This window comes from Mus musculus, chromosome 5, assembly GCF_000001635.26.
Source record: "Mus musculus strain C57BL/6J chromosome 5, GRCm38.p6 C57BL/6J".
Lineage (NCBI taxonomy): Eukaryota > Metazoa > Chordata > Mammalia > Rodentia > Muridae > Mus > Mus musculus.
This window is the reverse complement of record NC_000071.6, coordinates 28671570-28686761: the sequence shown is the minus strand read 5'-3', so window position 1 is coordinate 28686761 and position 15192 is coordinate 28671570. Positions and strand designations below refer to the sequence as shown.

The window sequence follows — 15192 nt, the reverse complement described above, 5'->3', positions numbered from 1 at the left end:
GTGACAGATTGTCTCCAGCTGGAGGAAGGAAAAACAAACCAAGATCAAGGGCAAAGAGAAGGCAGAGGTGGGGAGCTGCAAGGCCCCTAATCACCCTGCACACCACAGGGACCACCAAGGCCCATAGTGGGAAGGGATGAAATTCAAAGCGACACAGGCAGCTTCTGATCCTGCTCTAGCTATACTCAGTCAAGTCTGATAGGAATAGTCCCTCTTGGTACAGTTTTGCCAGGCTCTCCCCTGACAAAATCATCCTCTTCCAAAGAAAGTCCTTCCCCATCCTGAGAGAGCCAGTGAAGCCCCAAGATATGAGTTAGCATGTCCTGGAACACCATAGTATGCAAGTGAGTAGCAAGTTAGGTTGCTCTAGGGACCGTGGCCCTGAAGAACAGCCCAACTCCAGGGCTGGTTGTCACCCAGGACCATGTGCACTCTCATAAAAGATGTCATGGTTAACAGCAACCCGATATCACTCCATTCAAGGATGCCTGCTTGGGGATGCCAGCCTACCAATCTCAGGCATATCCAGTATACCTTCTATAGACCTGTAGCTCAGACCTTGGGTCTCAGTCGCCCATCCAATGGCCTGACCACAGCCTTGGACCTCAGATCTTGGGGGTCTCAGATGCCAAGGACCCTTCATCTCTCGGTACCCAGGCACATGTTTTATATGTGACAGTGAGCCAAAGGCTTACATTGGTGGAGCAGGTGAGAAAGAGGAGGAGGATACGTCATATGAGTTCCTTCCTCAGTCACCTAGAAGACTCTTTGGGTCATCATGAGCCCAAAGGCAACAGAAGCAAGAAGTGCACCAAAGCCCAGACAGAGCTGTTTGAGGCATGCACACACCATTTTTGAAGCCAATATGATAGGAAGAAGGAAAGCACAAAATCAAAGTTGACTCCAAGGTTAGTTTCTTCAACTTGGCAGGAAGCAATAGAAGCTGAGAAGAGATTGACAAAGCCTGATTGGTTTGAAGAAATCAAACCTCAGTATAGTCTGATACGGGGTTCCTGAACCCTGTGGCTCTATCTGATAGATGCAGATTCCCCTCATCCCTTTGATAGAGTTATGGTCAATGGGTCCACCACAAGCTCAACTACTACCAAGGCAGAAAAGCAATGGACACACCTACTAAATGTGATCGCTTAGCATAGTTTCTCTTATAGTAGCTCATAGTTAAGCCAACTCACCTAAGACAGCCTATTTATAGTAACATGCTGAATACCACCTCTGATGCATTGAATGCTGTACTTAAAGTGACAATTAGAATGATTATAGGGACAAACTGTCATGCCATTATAAAGCTTGCCTTTTAGAATAAATTTTGGTGAACAGGAAGGAACAGAAGCAGTGCCCAGCCTCCACATAGGTATGCAGAGTCCTGGTAGGAGCCATCCCTAGAGGGAAGATTGCAGTGAGGAGAGAACCCAGGTTCCAGAAAACCATCACTTGTAGATGAATGGTACCAGGAAGAGGCCAGGAATGGGACCCCACAAATGCCAGCTCCACAAAGGGACAGTCCCATAAAAGAGGTCTCTCAGCCTTGGAGCCCTGAGAACAACACACACACAGAGCCTCTGAGCACAAAATCTAGGGAAAGCTCCAGATAGATGATTGGACAGACTGGTACAAAGGCAGATCTGCCAGGGTAGTGCCACCTAGCTTTTAATAGGCTTCAGTAGAGATGACAACAGTGTTTACAGTACTTTAAGAAACCACAAATGAACTTGAGTCCAGGTTCAAAGCCTAGCTTCCTCTGGTCAGACAAGAACCCATTACCAGATTCCCTTGATGACCCATTCTCTCTATATATGGAAGTCTCAGGGACCAAAATACTGACAAAGGCAAAAAGACAAAAATCTCGTCCAACCAACTCAGCCACAGCACGGTATGCTGGATTTTAATCACTTTGCCACACCATGGGCCTAGCACTATGGCCCACCCCCAGAGGCTGTCTTTATGCCATCTCCTGACACCACTCAGCACCCTTTCCCCAGCCTCAAAACTGTGAAGCAGAGCCTGTCACCTGGCCTGAGACAGACTTGGGATCTGGTTTGAGTGACATAGAACAGTCAGGCCCTTCTCCCTAGGACCCCACAAAGACCCCAAGGATGGAGGCTCTCTGTAGTGAGGGTATGGTATCAGGAAAAAGGGCAGGAAGGAGTCTAAAATGAGACATTGTCCCAGAGAGGGAGTCCACTCTAGGTCAGTGTACTGGCTAGTTTTCTGTCAACTTGACACAGGCTGGAGTTTGTCTTTCAGAGAAAGGAGCTTCAGTTGGGGAAATTCCTCCATGAGATCCAGCTGTAAGGCATTTTCTCAATTAGTGATCAAGTGGGGAGGGCCCCTTGTGGGTGGGACCATCTCTGGACTGGTAGTCTTGGTTCTATAAGAGAGCAGGCTGAGCAAGCCAGGGGAAGCAAGCCAGTAAGTAACATCCCTCCATGGCCTCTGCATCAGCTCCTGCTTCCTGCCCTGCCTGAGTTCTAGTCCTGACTTCCTTTGGTGATGAACAGCAGTATGGAAGTGTACACTGAATAAACCCTTTCCTCTCCAACTTGCTTCTTGGCAGCATGGGACACTCAACTTGACCAGAAATGGAAAATAGTGTAAATATGAGTCTTCCCATGCCTGAGACAAGAACACAGAAAATGTCACCTCTAGGAGCTGGAATCTTCCTGACTTCTGAAGGTCCCTACAGAGAGCTGCCAGGAACAGATGAGCCGGTCACTTGGCTGAGAGCTATAGCCCAGTAAAACATTTGCTGGAAAGGTCTCTCCAGACATACTTGTCTTCATGCTTTTCTGTAAGGGGCACTGATGGTTCCATGCAGGTGCCTACAGAGCCATCTCAGGGGGCCATGCTCTCCCTTGTAGGCCTTACAAAGAGTCTGAACATGAAGCACCCTGAGACACCCTCAGACACTAATGAAGATGATTTCCTGTGCTCTCAGGAAGCACATGGAGTGTAGGGAAGTCATGGGTTCCCAGGACCCTTCCTGAAGAGGCTGACTCTCAGAGCTCCCACACCCATAGCTCCAGAGCCAGTTCCTGGGGCTGTCCTGGGATCTTGGATTCATCTGGCTTCCACAGAGGCCCTCCTGTCAGTCCCCACCCTCCACACAGTCAAGTTCAAACCTAACTCCTCTTCCAAGGCCTCTTTCATGTGGTTTCTGTCTAATCTAAAAACACCTCCTTTCTCTGTTGTCTTTGTCTCTGTCCGTTGTTCCTTAAGTCTCCTTTTGAAACTCCGGTGCATTCGTTTCATATGTGCACTGCCATTGGTATCCACAGGGACTCCCCTCTTTCCCCCAGGAGCAAAAGGATCAATGAGTTGGGGACATGTGTGGTACCAGACCCTGCCTTACATTTCCCCCCATTCAGTGGCAGAAGACAGGTACAAACAGTGGCTTCTCTCTGGCTTTCATGTGTCAAAGCTGGGAGACAAGAGAAACTCTTCTGTCGGCAGGTCTCACGTGTGTCTGGTGGTACTTCACCATGTCTCACATTCTCTTACAAAAGGACCTGCTTGACTCTGGCTTAGGAAGTTGCAGTAGTTTCAAGGAGATTTAGGGACCTGAGTGGCAGGATTAGCACAGGCACTCAGGGCTGGTCATCGCACTGTGCCAGCCAGGGCCCCCAGTACCCTGCAGTCAAAGGTGCGTGTTCGAACAGCCCACATTTGTCAGAGTGAAGGATCCAATGGGTCGTCAGCAGGTCACACCCTCAGAGACTCATGCTCACGTCTGTCCCCAGTGCAGAGTCCAGTGTGCTCCACAGACACCAAGAGAGTTGCAGGGTATGTAGCCACACACGAGACAGGGGAAGCCCCACTCTGTTCCCTGAACTCAGGCTCCTGCCTCTGTCACTTGAGTCTGCTTGAGCCTTCCTGCAGTGAGCCATGCAGTGTCCCTCAGAACTTTCTGTCAGACAGATCTAAATGATATTTAGGTTTGACAAGTTACATTTGTGGTTTTCAAGCAAGATCTATTTTGTGAATAACTGCCTTTCTTGGCATAAAATAATTGGAAAGTACCTCGGATATCTCAATAAAACACATCAAAAGTAACTCTCTCCAGCTTGTTTTGACACGTCCACTTGTGGTTTCTGTCAACTTTAGCTAAACATCAGGTTTTCTCAGACAGAACACACCATTAAAATATTCAACAGAGAAAGCAAATAAATATAATTCCTCTTGTGTTTGCCTATTCTGAATAAAAGGCAATATTGAACAGAGAGGCCACCCAGCTCAAAGCACATTTCTCTGACTTGTACATTGGCCATAATTATTTGCATAGGATTTAAATGCTGAAGCCATGGACCTGCCCTTTTTTAAAAATGCTTCATTGTGAAGTCAAACCACACTGAGCAGTTCTGTGCGTATAGAGGGCTGTCCAGTTTTGTCAGATAAACCCTGGGTTTACTTAGGTGGGTCTGAGATCAGAAAGAGCAAAGCATAAAACAAACATCATTCTGGTGGGGAAGAAGGGGACCCTAGAATTTCACCCCCATGTATTCTAACCTTCAAATGCCACCAAAGACCAAGAAAGAAATAGTCAAACCTCCAGAGAGTGTGCCTGCCCTTGGACTTGGCAATGCTTCAGGGAAAGAAGGAGGGGAGAGGAGAAAGCTTTTATTAAAAGGCCATGGGGCCATGGAGGCTGGGAAGCAGAGGACAGACACCGGCCTAGGAGAGCTTGAGGGAGAGGGATGGATGTGGACAGTCTCCTCCCTTCCTCTGTCCTGAGCCCTGGACATCCAGCAGCTGAGCCTGCCTGTTCCCACTCAGTCCTCACACAGTAGTGAGACTGCTCAGCCTCACTGCTCAGTGTTAGGAAGGAAGGAAGGAAGGAAGGAAGGAAGGAAGGAAGGAAGGAAGGAAGGAAGGAAGGAACAAACGAACGAACGAACAGAAGGCTGGGTTCAGTCACAAAGTCACAGAACCTGGATTTGGGATCCTCAAGCAGGAAGCTGGCTTCTCCCAGGAAACATGGGATCTGTGGCTATCTGATGGCCTTCCTCCATCTCTGAAGAACTCCAAAGCAGTATGAAGACAAACATGGACAACAACAAAAATGTCACTTCTTGTTTCTGCTTCTGGAAGATATAGTTCAGTTTCTTATATGCCAACAAAGAGGCCAGGAAAAGGAGCTAGAGAAGTCAGATGACCTTGTGTGATGTAAGAGGATGTCACCTTGTACAAGCATCTGTATACATACAATATATGGCTACTGCTCTGCTCGGTGGTGGATCTTGGGAACACAAGGTCAGTAGGGTCATTCATGTCCTTACGGAGTTAGCAGACCATGATAAGGTGTTAGGCAACCAAGCAGAGGAGGCCTCCAAGAAAGGGTTATAATCAAGTCAGGGGTCTGAGGAGGACACTGTGGAGCATTAGATAAGATGGAGCCAAGACATAGGAGTCCTAAAGGTCGTGGAGGCTCAGGTGTAAAGGGGAAATACACAAGATTTAGCAAGTTTCAACACCAGGGCCAAGAAGTGGGAGTGGGTGGGTAGGGGAGCAGGGCAGGGGGATGGTATAGGGGACTTTCGGGATAGCATTTGAAATGTAAATGAAGAAAATATCCAATAAAAATTGAAAAAAAAGATTTAGCAAGTTTCAGCTAGATAGAGGGCAGGGAGAAGAAAAAAATGGTCACACTTAAGATGATGGCACTGGCAGTGGACATGTGGGAGAGGGAAGCAAAGGCCTGAGATACTGCTGCAAACATAACAAAGGAGAGGGCAGGGCAAACCCAAAGAGTGGCTACAAAAGGACTGGTGACTAGGTGTGGGGAAAGAAAAAAAGAGGGGGAAAGAAAGTGACAATGAAGGAGAGGAGGGACCAAGGGGTAGGGGAGTCAAAGAAAGACACAAAGATCCTGAGATGGGGAAAGGAATAAAGACAGGCCATGAATGGAAAGAGATGGAGAAAGACAGTGGGGGCAGGAGAAAGAAATACTCCTCAGGGTCAGATCCTAAGTGTCCAACTTGGTGACAGAGCCATGGCTGAGGTAGAAGACAGAGACAGAAGTCTTGGTTAGCTGAGAGAGAGAGATCCTCACAGAGACACAGATGAGCTGCTGAGTGTGGACTGGACTAGGCAAAGACTCAAGTGTGATGAGTGCCCAGACACATGGACATAGTCTAATCAGCTGTTTTAGAGGGAGGAGATTGACTGCTGAGCTAGCAAGGGTAGGGAGAACTGTGGGACTCCTGAGAAAACCAGAGCCTAGAGTATCTGCTAGCAAGCAGGTGTGGGAGGCTTGACCTGGACTATCATCTTCAAACATGCCTTGAGCTACCAAGAGCTGTGCTCAGCAATGGAGTCTGTGATGGCTGAAGTGTCCTCAAGTTGATGTGGAATACTCAAGACAGACCTATATACTTGAGGAGACAATTACGGAAAGATGGGGATGGGGTAGGTATTTAGAGCCTTCAATATAGCTAGTGTCTTTATGCAAAGAACTACCATACAGAGGGAGACACACAGAGGGACAGCCATATGAGGATTTAGCAAGAATGCCATCCAAAAACCAAGGTAGAGGCCTCGGGAGGAGCCACCTCATCATACCTTCAGTCTTGGTACCTCATCATGCAGGCATGCAGCCCCTGGGACCCACACAGAACCAGCTCTTTTCAGCCCTGGCTCTGAAATCATCACCCTCCAGTGAGACTGAGGCTCAAGTGCCATCCCTGATGCTGCTAATACTGTGCAGAGGCCAAAGCTCTTTGAACACAGAAGACTGACAGTGGTGGTCACCATGGAAACAGTCCTTGAAGGATGACTCTGACTCCAAGCTTCAGGGAACAGACTCTGAAAGACCCATCTGACTAGGACAGACTTCCACTTAAAGTGCCTTGGGGACTTGGATACAGTTCAGTTGGCAGAGTGCTTACCTAGCGTGTATGAAAGTCTGGATTGGATCCCTGCATAAAGAGGATAGTGTGCCCATCTGTAATCTCAGGACTTCAGAGGTGAAGATCAAGAATCAGAAGTTTAAGGCCATTCTTAGCTACATAGTGAGTTTGAAACCAGCCTTGAATATATGAAATCCTATCTTTAAATTATAGCAATAATCATATAATAAAATAAAGAAAGTGCTTTAGTTCGCAGCTTGTCCTTACCTGGAAGCCAATCGCAACCACATGCATAAAGGAGTCAGTGAGCTGGGCCGGCTGCACCTTTCTCTGTGCTCACAGTTGCAAGAGCACATTTGTCGTGTTAAACACAACACAGATCTGCATTCAGCAAGCCAAGGTCAGAAGCCTCAGCAGGAACCAGTCTGCGACACCTGAACCCCAGCTCTGAGAGATCTTTTTGCAGCTGCCAGACCTGTAGGGGTCTCAGGCATGAGCCACGGGTTGTACTCCTCTTGGTGAGGACTGGTGATTTGCTCCAAGACAGACCCCAGACACATTTATTTCAATACCAGTGCTCCAAAGCAGCTTCCAGAGAACACACACAATCACAGAATTTATGGTTCCATTCACTTCCTCCCTTCGGAAAGGAGAGCCAGTGCTTGGGTCTTCTTCATGGTCAGTGCTGTCTTCTGACATGTGAAGTCCAGTGGGCAAGTAGTGTGAACTGTAAGTTGTCCTTTGGCACAGCTGGCTTGGGCCAGGCAAGGAATTGCAGAAAGGGCAATGAAATCTATTTTCTGATATTCACCCACATACACATCCTAGAGAGGAGGAGACCCTTTCTGATCTTTTCATTTCTCTGAGACTGGTCTTACTCTGTAGCCCAAGCTGGCTTTGAATGTGAGGCAATTGTACCACTAGGATCACAGGTGTGTATCACCATACCAGCTAAAGACCCTCAGACTTCTGCAGAAATATTTGCACTGTCTAGAGACAAGTTTAATTCTTTCTACAAAACTCCCCTATCCTTTTGAAATAGAATAGAATGCAGGCCTCTGTGAGTCTCTCCTAGGCTTTCCCAGAACTTGGCAGGGTGCCAAGCACATGGGGGGTGGGGGTGGGCAAGGAGGAGTTAGTGGTTTCCCAGGGTCAGATTTTTCAAGGCTGAATTCCTCTTCAAGGTCAACACAAATCGAGGGTCAGCTCCTTTCCAGGATGAGTTCCTTTCTAGGGTCAACTTTTTGTTAAGGTCAGTTTCTCCTTAAGGTCAGCTTCTCCTCAAGGTCAGCTTCTCCTCAAGGTCAGCTTCTCCTCTCAGTTCTTCCTCAGTGACAGCTGCTCCTCCAGTGCCAGCTTCCCACCAAGCTTAGTTGTTCCTTCAGTGTCAGTTACTTCCCATGAGCTAACTTTGGAAAGGAATTGATCCTAGAGAAGCTGACTGCAGAGGAGGACCTGGGTAGGCACTGTCTCTGGGCAAGAGGATGGTTGAAATGAGGAAGGAGCACACCAGGCTATGATTGATTAAACAGAAGTGCTAGACCCGAATGAAGGTTAATGTCTGGAGCTGGAAAGCGGAGGACAGGCTGTAAGACCACCTAGTTTCCTCTAGCTCTGTGACAAACCCTCATAGCAGGTGCAGTGAAGGAGCTGTTTCTGCATGTAAGGAGCCCCTGCTGGGTGCTGTGTGTTGTCTGGTTTCTATGGAGTTGAATGTCCTTCAAGGGATGCCAGGCATCCAGCCTCTCTCTAGGCCCCAGCTTCAGCCCCTCCTTCTGTGGGGTTTCAACAGCACACCTAATTTTACAGTGATTGGCTTATTCACTTCAGAGTTTGTCTTTGTCATTAAAATAATTCTCTCTAGGTTTTAAATGATTCCATAGTTCTGTGGGGTCAGGTGTTTCCCTGAATTGAGAAGAGACATTATTTGCGACTATCAATAATTATTTTCTTACTAATGTAATTAAAGATCTTATTCTTCCCTACCTAATAGGAGGCAAAATAAACCTTCCAATTATCTTCACTTTCAGGTTTTTTTTTTTCAAAATATCTCCAATTATCACTCTTGCTAGAAGTATAATCAAGTTGCATAAATTAGCTTCTATTCTTAGCTACAGTTTAGCTATCCCCCATCTTTCCCCAGCACTTTGTATGTTATGGTGACAAATTCTAAGTTAACACATCTATTCCACACACAACTGAAATCAGAAGGGCCAAGCCGAAATAATGCATTGACGGAGAGTTCTGCTCTGAACACCATCACACTGGGAACAAAGGATCTGGCCCCCAGGCGATACAGCCTGCTCCTGCCCAAGCCCCCAGAACCCACCAGCCTAGTTTGTTATGGGACCATGACAGGTCCTCAGGTTCTCCCTCTTCTGATCCTGCCCTGAACCTCTTCTGGTCCCACCCAGAAGCTTTTTTGGAGGGCTCAGATGAGACTTGTAATAAAAGCTGTCATCCAATAGGACTCTCCATGTGAATCTGCAGCCAGGTCAGAGCACCAGGTGGAAAGGGGAGAGAGGCCTCCTCCGTCTGCAGCAAGCGCTTTGAGTGAGTCCTGAGGGAAAAAGCCAAGGTGGAGGCTTCTCCAGGAGAAATGATCTTTTCTTTTCTTTTCTTTTCCCCCTGAATAAAGGATCTGGTAGCACAGGCTTCCATGGAAGCTGGAAGCTTATGAGTGCAAGGTCTGCCCAGGTTGCAGAGGGAATCCAGGGTCAACCTGGACCACTGAGACGCTCTCAGACTAAAAGAGTTTGAGAGTATGAGCTGGGGACATAGCTAAGTGGTGCTTGCTTAGCATACCGAAAGCCCCGGGTTCAATCTCCAAGATTTCCCCTGTAAACAAAAGCAAGTCTCTGCAGCCTTCTGTTGTTCAGCCTGCCTCCTGAAAACTACTGCTAGCCAGGAGTGATTTTGGAGATGGAGGATCTCTCTACAGTGTTTAAGCCAGTCTACAGAGGTTGAGATCATTCATGATTAGTTCCTCTAGCTGAACTAAGATTATCTTAGCAGGACACAGTGGTAGTTGACTGAACTTAGAGAACCAAACCCTGAACAAACTCACATGTATCAGCTCTGGAGCTACTGCCAGATGGCTCAGATGAAATGCTCCAGTCAAGACCTTTGATATTACTACACAGCATTCCCTCCAACAGGCCAGCCTTGCCTTGTCCCCATAGCCACTGAAGAGAGGCCATTGAAATTCCAATGGTGGACCAAATTGGTCACATGACCAGACTGGAGGCAGGGCCACTGAAGGTTCCCACAAGGATATGACCCCAGGGATAAGAACTGGGAGCACTCAGCACCAACCTGACACACTGCTCAGAAACTCTTGCCTACCACACTTCCCCTGAGTCTTCCTCACTCCACCCATCTTCCTGATCTACTATAGCACGTAGTATAAACTATTTCCTTCTCACCTCTGCTTTGTGTGAGGACTGTATCCAGCTGAGAGACCCCTTCATCTAATCTAACACACCACTGAAGCACACCTTTCAGTACCTGCCTGCATGTCCCCTCTGCCATTGGGAACCAAATGCCATACATACTGAGATTCATAGCTCAGACAATTAGGGTACATAGGGAACCCCTGAGTACTCCCAGGATGTTTACGTGGCTAGTCACTCTGAATAGGAATCTTTCAGCATGTGATGGGGGCAGGTGAACAGGCTGCCATGAAGAGCTGTTCGGGAGCAGAAACTGAAATAGAAGCGAGGCCATGCTGCGCCAGGCAGAAGCTGCTCTCTCTGAGCTCTATGTGCATGGGCACTCTGGAACAGTGTGAGGAGCTGGACTTGTGTCACCATGGCCCTAGCCAGTACTTAAGCAGGAGCTCCTAAGAGTGCAACTCATGTCTTCCCCATTTGCTGACAAACTAGCTGTCATTTGCCTTCTTCAATTTCATCTCCCAAATTCTACCTGGCTTAGGTAACAGGCAGCCCCATGGCATTTTTTGTTTACCTCCTCCCTTCAGGGCACAGGTGGGCCCCAAGGTCCCTCCTTACCCTTCCTCTAAAACCAGATTGGCATGACTGTGACTGGCCACAGACCTCAGGCTTTCAACATAGAGTTCAGCCTTCCTGTAACTAAGAGGCACCTATTTACTTGTTGCTTAAGTAGAAAGTCAACTTGCCCTTCCAGGCAGTATTAGCGGTGTTGCATCTGGGGTGGATGGGGTGAAACCCTCTGTAACAGTGCCTTCAGGAATCCTCAGGAGTGTAAGGGCAATGGCCAGAGGGGCCAGAGTCCCCACTTGTTCCAAGTCTTCTTGACCCTGGGAGCCAACCAGGACACGCCTTCCTGTGTCATGAATCTGCAGTCTCACCTACACAATGCTAGATTCTAAATGTCACCAGCTCATTTCCCATCATGCAATATGGCATTCTTGAGATCATGTAGACTAAGAAGTAAGTCTTGATTTTGTGTCCAAGTAAGTTAGAAAATGGAATGGGCCTAACTCCATCCTGCAGAGTGTCTCAAGACCACAGAACCCACCTGCAGGCATTGCATATCTTTGTAACTGTGAGTTTTCTCTCCTGACTATAAATTCCTTGAAATAATGAGTCTAAGACTTCTATATATGAATAAATGCTGAGGCCAATAGCTTTAGTTCTGTTCCTAGCTCATATCTTAACTACCTGTTTAATTTATCCTATGTTCTGCCATGTTACCTGGTCTTCAGTTCCATATGACCATCTTTTTCTCCATGTTGGGGAGACTCTCCTGTGTCTGATTATCTCCCAGAATTCCTCTCTCTACCTGCCAGACCTCCTACCTTCTATCTCCTGCCTCAGCTCATTGGCCAAAGGCTTTTTAATTGCCAGGTTAATGCTTTTAAGCAGTGCACAAGTGATTCTCTCTACATATCTTGGTCCCAAAGAACCCCCCCCCCATCTTCTATTCAGAGCATCCTATACCGTAAGAGGGCCCAACTGTAATTTAACTTTTATCTCCCTAAACAGACTCTTAAAAATGACACAGCCACTCTAAAATTAGGAAGAAAGACCACAGGGCTGGCAACTGGAACAGAGCTAACTACATCAGAAGGCAGCTGGTCTGTTAGGGCTTCACCCACATGTCTATACCAGCAAATGGTACTAGGATGACAATGTAAGTTGAGTGCTTCAGCTGCCTTTATTCCACATAGCCTCTCATCTTCAATCAGAGTAGCTAGGCTTCTGGGGTGGGTTCTAGGGTTTTGGGAGCTATAAAAGGTCAGATTTAATGTCTTAAGTGCTAGAAGTCTCTACCACCATTATCCCTTGGCTTACATGGACTGCACAGACTCATTATGGTACACCCAGGAAAAAGAACAGTGCCAACCATTCACATGCAAACCATCAAACACAGAACCTATTTGTAAGGGTTGACACAAGCCTAAGTGAGAGCTCTATGCATGCATATGTGTGCTCACACACACATGCACACACTCATGAGCACATGCACACATAAGTACATACATGCTCACACAAGCACATATACATGCACACACACACACACACACACACACACACACATATATATATATATATATATATATATATATATATATATATATATGTGCACACATATGAGCACAGGTACACATACTCTCATACACATATACACACATGAGCACATGCAAACACATGAACACAAATACACATGTGCACACAAATGCACATGTATGTATACATGTGTACATACACGTGCACATAAATGAATGCACATGTGCATTTGCACACATGCACACACAAGTTCAGAAATGTATACATACACACATGAAGCTGAATAAATACCCACATACCTAGACATAAGAAGAAACATATCTCTCCTGTGCTGGCATGGATGGATCTTACAAGGACCATCTGGCATGTAGAATCCTCCTGTGTAGTACTCAGAGAAGAGGAGATCAACTTAGTATTGCGGCTTTCTATAAGCTTCCAACTTCTCTAACACTTAGGTGCCTGATCTTTTAGATGTGGACCTTAAATGGTTCATTCAAAATAAACTAACAATAAGAGAAGGTTCTTATAAGAACAGATTCCTTCGAAGGAAGGCAGTGCTACAGGACATCCCATGGATTAGCCTCTGACCATGAGCTGACTGGAGAAGGGTCTCATCAGGTTGAATGAATCATCTCCTGACTCTTATGATGACCACTGTGCCCTTGTCCTGTACATTCAACCTTGGTGTATGTATCATTGACTGAACAAGATATCTACTTTCACACAGAGGCAGAAAGCACTGCAGCAGAAACTATGTATGACACAGGAAGTAGACATAGTGGGCAAAAAGTAGGTCTCTCATACTTAGTGACATGTGCTCAGTTGTGTAGGCATCTCTGTGGATTGCAGAGAGCATGTAACAGACCCTGAAGGGCATGAAGAGGTCTGGTAAGTACAAGGCTAGGCAGGGCAGGCCAACCATATCATGGACCCTTGGGAGAGTTGCAATCTTTTATTACCATGGGCAGCAGCAGGCTGTAGTGGCTGTTGCTACTGTGCTTGAGCCAAGAAGTGGAGCTGGGGTGGTGAGCAGCAGCAATGGCCAGGCAAGAAGAAACAGACTATGGTGGGATGGATCTGGACACAGCCAACCAACTGTGAGTTGGCCAGCTTTACAGTGGATTGACCTCCTCCTTGAGCTACTGTGTTCTCATGAGTACTCTGTCCAGCAATGTCCATTCTGTGGGGATAACATTTCTCCTATAGGGATTGTGCCCCTCCTAAAGGTACTGTGTCTCCATGGATATCACACCCCTCTATGAAGGCAGAGCACCCTGTTCTGTGAACCTCTGGTGGGTATAGACACCATACTGACAAGATTCCCCTACTTCACTCCAAAAGGCTCTACTTGGACTCATGAGCATGCAGGCTCTCAGCTGAGCCCCTCACATGGGATGGTGACATCTTAGTCTGATTTTCTCTGGTTCAGCCATTTCTTCCATCGAAAATATGTGATATGCTGTGTGCTCATCTTTGGAAACCCAGAGACTTACAGGGGTAGATCCTGCTCCCAAGGGTGCAACTCTGATTGACTGGTCCTTCTGAGGACAGAATCCTGCAGAGGAACTAGACAGAAATAGAATTCTGTAGGAACTGCAGAAAAGTAGAGCCCTGTGTGGTAAAGGAGACCAAGTGGGGTGCAAAGAGCCAAGGTTCAGACAGGGAGCCACTTCAGACAGTGTCCCCCTCTCCAGGTACCTTGGAAGAGTTTATCAGAAATCCTTTAAGGCTCAGGCTTTGTCTTCAAGTTTCCAAGAGGATGCCAAAGCTCTGGACAAGATCACCTTGAAGCCTCTTCTTTACCATCCAAAGTTGTATGGAGAAGCAGTCAGCAGAATCTTAGATGCTGCTGATAATGCACAGGTTACTTTTCTGTAGTTCACCTCACCTGTGCACACAGACATTCAACACTCAGGGAAGGAAGAGAGGTGGGCAGAGGAGAGAAAAAAACTGCTTGCCCTTGCATAAGGCACTGAACCTCATGTTCTCAGTAAGTCGCTTGTAAGTGTGTGTGTTACCCTCTGCTTGAGAAACAAAAGGCCTAGAGTCACACAAGTTTTTTAAGACTGCCTCTTAAAGCAACAATATGAATGAGCCAGTACCCCCAGAGCTCCCAGGGACTAAACCACCAACAAAGAGCACACATGGTGGGACTCATGGCTCCAGCTGCATATGCAGCAGAGGATGGCCTAGTTGGACATCAATGGGGGGAGAGGCTCTTTGTCCTATGAAGGCTCTATGTCCCAGTGTGGGGGAATTCCAGGGCCAGGAAGCAGGAGTGGGTGGGTTGGTGAGAAAGGGGATGGGGAAGGGTGTTTTTCCAAGGGAAAACCAGGAGAGGGGATAACATTTGAAATATAAATAAAGAAAATATCCAATAAAGACTCCGCTATACTCAACAAAACTGGAAAACCTGGACGAAATGGACAAATTTCTAGACAGATATCAGGTACCAAAGTTAAATCAGGATCAAGTTAATGATCTAAACAGTCCCATATCCCCTAAAGAAATAGAAGCAGTCATTAATAGTCTCCCAGCCAAAAAAAGCCCAGGACCAGATGGGTTTAGTGCAGAGTTCTACCAGACCTTCAAAGAAGATCTAATTCCAGTTCTGCACAAACTATTCCACAAAATAGAAGTAGAAGGAACTCTACCCAACTCATTCTATGAAGCCACAATTACTCTGATACCTAAACCACAAAAAGACCCAACAAAGATAGAGAACTTCAGACCAATTTCCCTTATGAATATTGATGCAAAAATACTCAATAAAATTCTCGCTAACCAAATCCAAGAACACATTAAAGCAATCATCCATCCTGACCAAGTAGGTTTTA

General features: G+C 46.8%; 1 long non-coding RNA gene across 1 annotated transcript in view; it reads right to left on the bottom strand.

The window, feature by feature from the left end:
* Positions 1-15192, bottom strand: part of 9530036O11Rik (RIKEN cDNA 9530036O11Rik) — a 252226-nt gene that overhangs the window by 32448 nt on the left and 204586 nt on the right. Inside the window, exon 4 of the long non-coding RNA NR_015562.2 lies at positions 12655-14243. This is a non-coding gene — a long non-coding RNA (RIKEN cDNA 9530036O11Rik). The remainder of the gene's footprint in view (positions 1-12654; positions 14244-15192) is intronic.